Here is a 12,683-nt window from a genome sequence, read left to right on the forward strand (position 1 = left end):
TTTGGAGTAGCTGTGAGCAAGGTACCTGAGAGAACTTACTGGAGGAAGAGCTTCTTTTGCTCATAGTTTTAGAGGGTTGTCTGGCCCCATGAACTTGTGCAAAATGTTATATAATCAAGAGTGTTGTGGCAAAAGTTCTTTACCTCATGATGGGGGAAATAATAAGGGAGGAGAAAATTAGAAACTTTTACATACCTACTTCCTCCAACTTCTTGAAGTTTCCAAAACCTCTCAAAGTATCACTACCAAGTTGATATGTGACTGTCTCGGTTAGGGTTTCTATTGCTGTGAAGAGACACTATGACCACAGCAATTCTTATAAAAGAAAACATTTAATTGGGGCTGGCTTACAGTTCAGAGGTTTAGTCCGTTATTATCACGGCAGGAGGCATGCAAGCAGACATGGTGCTGGAGAATGAGCTGAGAGTTATACATCTTGATCCACAGGCAATAGGAAGTGTGGCCCATCCCACAGTGACAGACTTTCTCCAACAAGGCCACACCTACTGCGACAAAGCTACACCTTCTAATAGTGCCTCTCCCTTTGGGGATCATTTTCTTTCAGACCACCACAGTGACCATGTTGAGGACATTTCATATTCAAGCCATGACATTATGCTCCTCCATTTTTCACCAAGTGGTCTTGGTGATGTCCTGGTCTTGAGGAAGTGGAGACAAAAGAAGACAGCGAGTAAATATAGAGAAAGTAAAACCGTTTCTTTTTATGTGACAAGGTCTCATTACTTTTCCCAGGTTGGGCCCGAATGTCTGCGTTCCCAGGTAGGTGGGACTACAAGTGCATCACTACACTCAACTAGCAATTCCCTTTCTTTCTGCTGTGCTTACTTTGATAGTTCTTGCAAGGCAAAATTGCTAGCAAAAATACCTTAGTCACTAGGTATGTTAGAACCTGCCTGTAATTACTGGGGCAGAGGTATTATGATTCAAAGCCATGGGCTCTGTAGTCAGATCCTTTCAAAACAGATGAGAGAGACAGAGAGATACACAGAGACTGAGCCTTTATGTAAAGGTCTTTACTTTCATCTTGGAAGACTCGTTTTTGCTAGGTATAGAATTCATGCTTCCACTTGACTTTTTTTTTCTATTTAGTATTCCCAATATGACATCCCGTTTCTTGTGACTTTCATTGTTCCAAATGAGAAGTCCGCTGCTCATTTTATTTTTCCTTTCACTTGATATGTCATATCCCTCCAGAACTTCAAAGATTTTTCTCATTATTTTTCACCTTTGACAGTTTGACCACAATGTGTCTAGGTATTTGTCTTACCATTGATTGTATAGATTAATGTAGCTCATCAGATGTGAGATTGCAAGTGTATAGATTAGAATACAAAGTTACTGAGAAAATATTTAATATTATTTAGAATAAGGACTGGTAGGTTGGTGAGGTGGTGGTGGCACACACCCTTAATCCAGGACTTGGGAAGCAGAGGCAGGTGGATCTCTGTGAGTTCAAGGCCAGCCTGGTCTACAGAGTGAGTCCCAGGACAGTCAAAGCTGTCCAGGACACAAGAGAAATCATGTCTCAAAAAGAAAACAAAAAAAGAAGAAGACAAAGAAGAAAGAAAAGAAACAGTAGGCTGATGAGTGTTCTCTCAAGGGTGATTTTTAATTTCTTCTCTAATTTTCTCATTTTCAGAAATTTCTACTGTAAGACTATTGGTAATCTAAAATAATGAGAAAATGTTGATTTGTGAGTGTGTATGCTTACATGAGCATGGATGTGTGAGTGCCAAGCCAACGCCCCGCTGGCTGTCTTTCTCGGGCTCTCTCTAGCTGTTTGGATGGGTCCTCTTATTAAAGCTGAAGCTCACTAACTTTTCTGCCCAGAAAGGCCCAGGGCCCTCTTGTCACTCCCTCCTAAGTGCCAGCTCTACAGGCCTGTGACACCATCCAGGATTTTTTTTTTTTTTTTGTGAGTTATGGGGGATCAAATTTGGGCCTTTTACTAACCCAGGCATTTCCCTAGCTTGTAATATTAATTTTAAGACAACGAAGGTTGGAGGGTGAGGCCCCTTGTTGCCATGACTGATGACCTGAGTTTGATCCCTTATGGTGGAAGAAGGGTAAGGAGTCCTTCAAGTTGACCTCTGAACTCCACAGGCTTGTCATGGCATACACATACATCCATATACACTCATACACAATAAATAAGTACAAATCTAAAATCGAAGTAAAAAAACAAATGTATCTTTTAACTCAGTATGTATCTGTTAAGTGACTATATGCACTAAGCATTCATAGCAGCAGACACAGCAGGCACTGTTATTAGACTGCTCTTCGTCCCTCTCTGTCAACGTTTACCTTGGGGGTGGTTTATTGTTTTATTTGTTGTATGTCTGTCTGTGCATGTGAAGGTCAGAAGACCACTCCCAAGAGTCACTTCTCTCCTTCCACCCTGTGGGCCATTAACAGTGAGTGACTTTACTCTCCAAACCATCTCTCTGGCCCTGAGCAGTTTTTCTTTATTAGGGGTGTTGGATGTGGGACTATTGACTATAGTCTGCTACAGGTGGCCTGTGACTCCGGTGAAACAAAACTGAATGGAAAGGTTCCGTTCTTAGCATCTGGCTTGGCCTCTGTCTCAGTTTACCTGGAAGGTGGCTCTGAAAGTCAGCATTCCACCCTCCTCGGCCGACCAAGCCACTCAGTTATGTTTAATCATTACTTCCAGGACCCTGTGAGACCTAAGCTGGGGATCACCAGTGTAGTCCCAGGGGGCCCGGAAGGGCTACCAATGGAGTGGGGCACACGGCTGACAGCAGCAGAGAGAAAGCCACACTGGCCCACTCGGTCAATTCAGACACCGCTTGCTGGCAGAGACTGGATCACTCCGAGTCACCGTTTAAGGCAGTCATGTGGGCATTTGCTGTGGAGGAACACCTGGAGGAACTGCCAAGGCTATTTCACCCCTGCCATTCCTGAATCCAAAGGTGTATTAGAGTAGAGCCAGTTTCCCTCCTATGTCTCATCTCTGGCCACTATGATGAAGCAGCTACTGGCACTCAGAGGGCACTGGGAAACCTGGGAAGTCCTTGAATAACTCTTCCCCTGGCCCACCCAATACAAATACTTACATGGGATGTTGACCAGTCACCTTGTGTGTGAATGCATATATGTACACATGCGTGTGTTAGAGCACATGTGTGGAAGTCAGAATACAGCTTGCAAGACTTGGTTCTTGCGTTCCTCCTCACGGGGTTCCAGGGATTGAACTCGTATCCTCAGGCTTGGCAGCAAAAGCCTTTACCTGCAGAGTCATCTCACAGGCCCTATTTCCCTTATCCTGAATATTTATATTCTAATTAACAGGGAGAGTTCGGGGTCACCTTTTGCTTATATTTCCTAATAGCATCTGAGACTGAATTCTGAGCATCTTTACTTCTCTATCACTATGGCTCTCTGAGCAAGGAAGAAAAGGGCAGAGGGTCTTTACCGTACTTAGACCTGCGCGCCATCTAGTGGTATGGATGTGGAATTGCTAATGTTTCTCTTTGTCACTCACTGAGCACTGTGAATGGTGTCGCTCACGGAGTATTTGACCCAGTTGTTCATCAGCAGTCCTACTGCTACCTACTCACCCATCCTTACTCAATAACTCTCAAGTCCACATTCTCCATCCCCCAATGCCAGAGCTTGGGTTAGGGCTTGCTATTCCTCTAGAATATTCTGGATTTTTTTTTCTATAACACATTTAAGTCACTTCCCCCATTAAAAGTCACCTCTGGGGCCAGTAAGAGGGATCAGTGGGTAAAGGCACTTGCTGTAAAAGCCTGATGACCCGTGTTCAGTCCCCAGAACCCACTGTGGAAAGAGAACCGATCCCAAAAGTTGTCCTCTGACCTCTGCACATGCGCAGGGGTGTGTGTGTCCCCTCACTCATGGCAGATAACAGTACCAATAATTAATACATTTTTTAAAAAGTTTCAAAGCCTCTAGACTCAAACCTGACACTCGAGCCCATGTGCAAATGTTTACTGCCCATCTTCTAGGTGTCCTTTCCTTTCACTTCCTACTCGGACTAGATCATCTCCAAACCTACCAGCTCTCTATTTGTTATTCTAGGCACGGTAACAACAGGACCTAAAAACCTAGTAACCCCAGCCATAGTAGCGCGCACCGTTAATTTCAGCAGAGGCAGGTGATCTCTGTGAGCTCATGGCTAGCCTAGACTACACAGCAGACCAGACCGCATAATCTTTGAAAACAAAACAAAACTCTTAAAAAAAAAACAAAAAACAAAGAACAAAAACAAAAAAACATCAGCTTGAGCAGAAAAACAGATAGTGGCAGCTGCAGGAGCTGCTTGGGAGATCCAAGGATTCGGAGAGATCCATGAAGGCTCCCAAGGGTGATGAGTCAGCAGAGGAGTCTGAAGCGCATGCAGTAGCTCTGGAACAACAAGACACACAAGTCTTATGGGAAGTGAACTCACAAAATTGGAGGAGAGATGGCAGAACAGAGGCCTGTAGGGCACAGAATTATGACTCCAAGCACAAAGGTCCTGCCAAATGAGCTGTGATGCTGCCCGCACCAACTGACAGGGAGATAGATGTGTGGCAGTCTGGTCATTACTGAAAAAGGCCAAACCTAGCCCCACAGGCTGCAAGCACAAAGGTCTAGTCCCGGAGAGCCTCAGGGCAGCAGTCACTGTGGCAGTCAGGAGCTCACACAGAGCCTACCCCCGAGGCCCTGCCCAGCTGCAACATCACCCTGACTCTGGGCAACAGCAGGATATTGAAGAGGAGCCTTGCTTGGCCATGCTTCAGTATTTATGGTGCTTCATAAACCAGAAACCCTGAACCAGACCAAGGACTCTCGTTGCAATGAATATTTGCAAGTAAAGCTGTTTAGTATGTGACACACTGCAGTTTCCATTACCCCTCCAGGGAACAAATAAGCAGTGGAGAGGTGGGAAGGACACAGGGCAGACTGGTAAGTGCTCTGTGAAGAGAGGAGGGACTAGATGCTCAACAGCAGCGTCAGGGAGCATGTTGTTGCTTAGTGGGGCTGACAGGGTGGCGTGCAGCAGCCTAGAGCTTTTGCAGACTCAGCCACTTCCCTACCACCACCACCACCACCACCACCACCTCCATCCCCTGAGCCCCCATCCCCAACACACCGCCCAGCTGCATGCTCTCACCCTAGCTCTGAGCAATGACAAGAAGTCTGCAATAAAGGAGGTTTCATTTTCTGGGCTGGACCTCCTTGAAGACCTCTGTAGCCTGTGTTGCCCCTGGAGGCTGCGTTGCTCTCTGTGATCCCCTGCCCAAGACAGTGTTGAAGCCCAAGGTTTATGTAGATGCCCATGGTCCTGCAGAAGCTGGGGTGGGGTGGCTTTTTAATGTCCGTGACCCATTTTACCACTGAAAGCCATGTGGATGTCTCTGGTCTGTGCTGTCCGCCTGGAGCCTTGCTGATGTCCATTGTCTGTGCTGCCACTGGGGGCCATGTCTCGATTGTGGTCCTGCTGTGTGTCCTGTGTGTCCTGGGGCCATGTTGATGTCTATGACCCATGATACCACGGAGGGCCAGACAGGTATATATGGTCTGTGACACCTGGGACATATTGATGTCTGTGGGCTGTGCTATCGCTGGAGACCATGGCCCATGCTGCCCTGGAGGCTCCGTTGATGCCCTTGTCCTCTGCTTTCACCAAGAGCTATAATGGTGTTCCTGGACACACTGCAGCAGAGGGCACGCTGATGCCTGTAGTCTGTACTGCCAGAGGCACATGCTAACACTGGAGAGCGTGTGGAAACCCATGCCCCATGCTCCTGGTGACTGTAAAGGGCAAGGAAGCCACTTTTGCAATGGTATCAGTGACTGCAGACTCACAGTTGAGAAAGAGGGACATAGAAGGCTTCTGTGGCAACACATATCCCCTCCCAGAAAAAAGTAGCAGCCTTGACAGAAAGTCATCAAAGAGAACTCTTAAAAACCTGTGATAAGGATGCTGAGGTGTAGCTCTCTACATTTGAAGGCTGTACCCCACGTGGGGGGTGGCAGCCGGAAAGGACTCAGTTCCCTTTAAGGGGCTGGTGACTGGGAAATTGACCATGCTCCAGTGAGAATATGGGCAACACAAATTAGACTTGGGAATCTCTCTCTCTCTCTCTCTCTCTCTCTCTCTCTCTCTCTCTCTCTCTCTCTCTCTCTTTGTGGGAGAGGTCACAAAGGGGAGGACCTGGGTGGACTAGAAGGTGGGTATGATCAGGGTACATGATGTGAAGTTCCCAAATAATAAAATAATATGAGAAAAAAACATGAGAATATCAATGGCAAGTGCTTTTTTTTTTCTCTCTCTCTCTCTCTCTTAAGCTCTGCTTTGGTTTGTTGTCTACTGAGAGAATTTTTCTCAGAAAAGAATTCCCACCTGTGCTGGACCTTCCACCACCACCACCACCACCCACAACACCTCACCAGAAGTTCCTGGAGAACAGAGGAATGACCAGAGGTGCTGTTTTATTATTTGTGTGTGTGTGTGTGTGTGTGTGTGTGTGTGTGTGTGTGTGTGTGTGTGTGTATTTTACCTGCATGGTACATCTGGGCTCCATATGACCACATGAGTGCCTCGTGTGCCCACAGAGGCAGCAGACCCCCAGAACTGGAGTCACAGATGGCTGTGGGCTGCACATGGGTGCAGGAGATCAAACCCAAATGCTCTGAAAAATCGCTCAGTGTTCTTAATCCCAGGGCCACCTCTCCAGCCCTGGGACTATATTGTAATTAAGACACAGAAGGGGGCAGGGCACTGGTTCATAATCTTCTCTTCTACCAATAAAATCATATAAACTAAAAATAAAGAAACCCCTTAGTCATATATTGGACCCTCCTACTCAACTGCTTCTTCCTGGCTTGTACAGCTGACAGTTCATGAAAATTTCCACATAACAAGATTGTTTGTTTTACTTTTTGAGTATTGTTGTTGTTGTTATTGTTGCTATTACATTTTTAACAACTTGTTTGTGTGTGCTTTGTGCATTGGCAAGAGATAGTGAAAACCACAGCATGTGTGTGGAGGTCAGAAGACAAGTGTTTCCTCCCACTGCCTGTCTGGAGGATCAAACCCTGGTCATCAGGCTTGGCTGCAGACACTTTTACCCACTGAGCCATCTTAGCTGCCCTGGGTTGCTTTTGATGCAACTAGTATAGCTGCAATATACAGTAGAAAACAGATGATCTCTGTCATCTTCTTTATTACATGGAATTAATCTATAAAAAATATTTGGGGCTGGAGAGATGGATCAACAGTTAGGAGCACTGGCTGCTCTTCTCCAAGATGAGGGCTTGATTCCTAGCACCCACATCGTGGCTCACAATCATCTTTAACTCCAGTTCCAGGAGATCCTGCCTCTAAGGACATTAGGCTTGTGTGTGATGAACAGACATACACACAGGCAAAGCACCCATACATATAAACAATAAAATAAAAATTTAAATATATATTATTTACCCAGTGACTATCACTGAGAACCTACTGTGCCATGCATACCTGTCCCCCCACCAAAAAAATAGAATCCCTTAGATTCTTGGAAGAAGGACATACTTTTAAATTGTGAAATCAATAGATACAAGCATTAATTGAACGAAAATTGCAGTATTTCAGATGAAGAGAGCCTGATCTGAGCTGGAGTCATGGACCATATTCTAGGTATCTTCTGTGGAGTAACAAAATACCCCAAGACCATAAAGTAAAAAATAGTCATGGATTCCATGGGTCAGATGTGTGTGTGTGTGTGTGTGTGTGTGTAATGTAGGTGTTTGCACATATTTGTGTGCACACAGCAGAAGTCAGAGAGGGATGTCAGGTGACCTTCTCTAGCGTGTCTCTGCCTTATTCACTTGAAACAGGGTCTCTCAGTGACCCCCGAGCTTGGTTGACAGCCATTCAGGGATTCTTCTATCTCTACTCTGTCCCACACACAACACCCAGGTTACAGGCACTTTTGACTACACCCAGATTTTTTTTTAACTTTTGGTTTATAGAGACAGGGGTTCTCTGTGAAACAGTCCTAGCTATCCTGGAACTCAAGCTGTAGACTAGACTGGCCTCAAACTCACAGAGATCTGCCTGTCTCTGCCTCCTGAGTGCTGGGATTAAAGGCCTATGCCACCACTAATATGCTACACCTAGAAGGTTGGGTGTTTGTGATTTTTTCGGTGAGTGCTTTCGACCACTAAGCTATCGTCCCTGACCCCTGGGTCAGGAATTTAGACATTGCACCACAGTGTGTAGGGTCTGAGTGGGAAGCCCCAAAGTCCAAGGTAACTCAATGGCTGGCTTTGGAATTACCCAGGGCTCATTCCTGACGTCTGACAATTGATGCTGATATTGGTTGAGCTCAGCTGGAGGTAACAATTAGAACATCTGAATGTGGCTTTTTCATGTTGCCTGGGATCCTGCAAAACCTTGTAGCTATGTTCAAAGGTGAAGCATCTCCAGAGATATATCACCTTTGATGACAAGACTTAGAAGCCATCTAGCACATTCTGCTGCCCCCTACCTAAGGCCTACATTGTGGACAGGAGCCCAGTGCAGTCACACTGAGCTCCATGCTTAAAAGGGACCCATAGCTTTATCAACCACACCTCCAAAGGTTCAGGGAACATCACAGAAGAAGGGACAGAAAGAAAGTAGGAAGCAGAGGATGGGGCTGTGAAATGTTCTCTACAGTAGCTGCAACTACCCGAACAGGAGCAAGACTGTCAACAATCCAGCATGGATGGGGATTGGCTGACGAGGCCTTGCCCCTAGCTGGGGACCTGTTTGCAAATAATGGCTGCTAAGGGAAAAAGAGCCTTTTCTCTTTGGCTTTGTGACCACTGGCAGGTTGTCCATACTCCAGTGGATGGCCCTGCATTCCCACATGTCTATTCACGTGGGTCAGCATGAATTGGATGAAGAAGAAGAGAAGGAGGAAGAGGAAGAGAGGAGGAGAGAGAGGAAGGCATGAAGTAGACACTGATAGGAGATAATGTTGGGGAAGCCCAGTAAGAAATGGAGAGGAGAAATAGGGGTAGAAATGATCATAAAAGATTGTATGCATTTACGAAATTCTCAAAGAATAAGCATATTAAAATCTTAAATGGGAATTTAATGCCTTCTTGTCACCATCCTACAACTCATATTTAAACAAGACTACTTTTCCATTTGGAGCCTGCCCCCACAACTTGTGCGGCCAGCCCTGAGTCTATCTGTTTTGGGACTCACAAAGGTTTGGGATCACAGGGCAGAAGCATCAAAACCCTTTCTGGGTCAGGTCCTGGTCATGGAGAACTATATGGGGCTGGAAAGACTGCCATGGCCTTTATTGTTGTTGTTGTTGTTGTTGTTAGCAAGCTGGCAACCCCCCACAGAGGGTTATTGAAATGTCAGGAGATAACTGGACCTTAAGAAGGCTTTCCATAATGGGTATGATGGATTCCCGTCATTCAGGGGTAAGAGGATGCCAGCGAGCCTGGGCTACAGAATAAGACCCTGTGTAAAAAATAATTAAATAAAATTTTAAAAATAGGACTTGGGACTGGAGAGATGGCTCAACTGTTAAGAGCACTGACTATTCTTCCAGAGGACCTGGGTTCAATTCCCAGCACCCACATAACAGCTCACAACTACCTGTAACTTTACCTTCAGGGGATTCAAAACCCTCACACAGATACACATGCAGGTAAAATACTAATGCACATAGAAATAAAAATAAATAAATAATTTTTTAAAATAGGACTCAGATGTAGCTCAGTTGGTAGGGTGCTTGTCTAGAGTGAACAAATCCCTCTAGCATGAACTAAGCATGTTGGTGCATGCCTGTAATCCCAGAACTAGGAGGTAGAGGAGGGAGGATCAGAATTTCAAGGTTATCCTTACCTACATAGCAACTTTGAGGTCACACTGGGCTACATGAGACCCTATCTCTTCCAGGGGGCAGGGAGATGGTTCACCCAGTAAAATGCCTGCCGTGCAAGCACAAGGACCTGAATTCAGATTCCCAAAAAGCTTTGTAAAAAAGCCAAGCATGGTGACTTGCACTCATAACCCAGTGCTGGACAGAAGGGTGGCAATGGGGATAGGGAGATCCCTGCAGTTCATTAGCTAGCAGCCCAACTGGATTCCTGAAGGTTACTGGACAGACAGCCTAACCATATGGCTCCAGGTTCACTGAGGGACCCTGTCTCAAAAAATATGGTGGAGACACCAAACTGTTAACTCTGGCCTTTGCACACAGGCACACATACACATTTATATGTGTACACAGTAATTAAACACATACATTCCTACAACACAGACATACATAGACAACACATAGACACACACACACACACACACACACACACACACACACACAAAACTTTCCTCTAATCTTGAAAACTTCCCAGCTTCCCACAAAGAAACCTCAGGCCCTATCTGCTCAGCAAAGTCTTACTAAGAGAGGCACAAAGGACAGCGAGCCATCTGCATGGCCACTCAGCAAATCCTGACTGAGTGTGCACTGGGAGGGCATCTAGAGATGACTCAGAGACCCTGTCCTTAGTGGGTTTGGAGGAGTAATGAATGAAAGAGAGAAAGAAAGCAAGCAGAAGGAAAAATACTAAAATGCCCGAAGCAAAATCCTAGGGACGTTTAAAAGCAAGGCCATCGTCATCTGGTAGGAGGCCAGAGCTGGTTTCATCCAGCAGCACTATTCATTCGTTTATTCACTGAACAGGTGGCATGTTCTAGGCACTGGGGACATAACAGGGCACACAGGAAGTCCCCGCCTTCGTGGAACTTACTCTACAAGGTACAGCTAAACAATAGACCCACTTATAAGAACACAAATATATAATGTTTACTTAGTGAGCTGAGCCCTGGAAAGAAGGTGAGAGACAGTGGTCAGAAAGACATGCCAGGATAGCCAGGCGTGGGCAGAGCTGTCTGAGGGAAACCCAGCTGGCTCAGGGTTTGGCTGGCACCTGTTCTTCCTCCCCTCCCTCCCACTTCTCTCTTTTGTAGTGAGAATGTCTGCCTGTGGCTGCCCCTTCATTGTGCTTCAGAAGCTTGTGATGGAGCTCACAGATCGGGGCATTTGACCTAAGGTGTCCAATTTGGGTAATACTTTGGATTTTAGACCTCCTGCCCCTTCTCTGTCTGTCTGTCTCTCTCTGTGTGTCTCTCTCCCTCTCTGTCTCTCTCTGTCTCTCTCTGTCTCTCTCTCCCTCTCTGTCTCTCTCTGTGTCTCTCTGTGTGTCTCTCTGTGTGTGTGCTCCTGTGTGAATGCAAGCATGGCATATTTGTGGAGGTCAGAGGACAAATTTGGGTAAGTATACTCATTTTGCACCTGTTTAGACAGGGCTCACCACTGCATACACCAGGCTAGCTTCTCTGCACACCCCAGGCAAGCTTCTGAGAGGACTCCTCTATCTACATCTCCCATTTCATTGTAGGAGTGCCTGGATACAGATGTGAGTTGCCCCAGCCAACTTTACACAGGTTCAGGAGGATCTGAACTCAAATCCTCACACTTGAGCAGAGATCACTGGGCAATCTCCTCAGCCCAATAGATTAATGATTTCCTTTGTAGTTTTCTGGTGGTATTGAGAATTGAACCTAGACTGAACATGTCTGTTACCAGTGAGATAAAACCCCCTTTTGAGACAGTTACTGCCAGGTATCCGTGGCTAGCCTAGAGCTAACTATGTAGACAAGGTTGGTCTCAAACTAGTGGCACTCCTCTGTAGTGAGATACTCACCTTGTCTGCACCTGTGGCATAGATCACACCCATTGGTGGGTGGAGACAGGGCCGGACATTACCTGGGGGAACTAAATCTGAGGAGGGGGCTCTGAGAACTCAAGCTCTCTTGCTTGCAGCACTGGGACAGGAGTACATCTGGAGGCATCCTTGGGTCAGGAATCTGCTGGTGTTCATCTGTCTATATTGTAAGTTATTTCTCCCTGAATAAACATCTATTCAGCCTATTTGTTTCTCCTGATCCTTATTAAACATCAATGCTCCTCCTGCTTCAACCTTCCAACATATGATTTACAGAGATCACAGGCTGGAATTGTAGGTGTGGTCTACCAGTGATACCTGGCTCAGGTTTAATCTGTTGGACAGAAAAGGGATTTCAGAGATTAGCGTTCTGCTCAGTGATAACGGAGCCATAGATGAATGCAGGGGTGAGGAAAGGCAATCCTCTGGAGTTTTTAAGGCTCTCCCTCTGCATCTTGTAGTCTTAGTGGTAACATTGGCAGAGCCTGGCATAGAGCTTGGCACCAAAGCCTCTGCAGAAGTGGCTAGGAGACTAATTCATAACATTCGCAAAGCAGAGTTGAAACTGCATGGATGAGCCATTGCAATTTTTTTGGGGACCACAAAGACTTCTGCTTGCCCCCAACGCCCATTCTGCATGGATGGCAGCCACAGAGGGCTGTACTTCCAGCTATGAGAAATGAAATGCCAAAACAGTACTATATGTAAAGCTCTGAAAAGACACTGCCTGCTGCTGTAACCCTCCTTTAGAGCCCACCCAGGGGACATCTCAGCCCAGCTGCAACATGTGTTCCATCCCATGCATCCATTGTGATGGCCGGAGACATAGGGGATATCACCAGAAACAGGGGTCAGCTCAACAATCAGACTGGGCCTCCAAGCAGGCACTCCCTCAAAACCCTATTATCTTG

Source organism: Phodopus roborovskii, unplaced genomic scaffold (assembly GCF_943737965.1).
Source record: "Phodopus roborovskii unplaced genomic scaffold, PHOROB, whole genome shotgun sequence".
Classification (NCBI taxonomy): domain Eukaryota; kingdom Metazoa; phylum Chordata; class Mammalia; order Rodentia; family Cricetidae; genus Phodopus; species Phodopus roborovskii.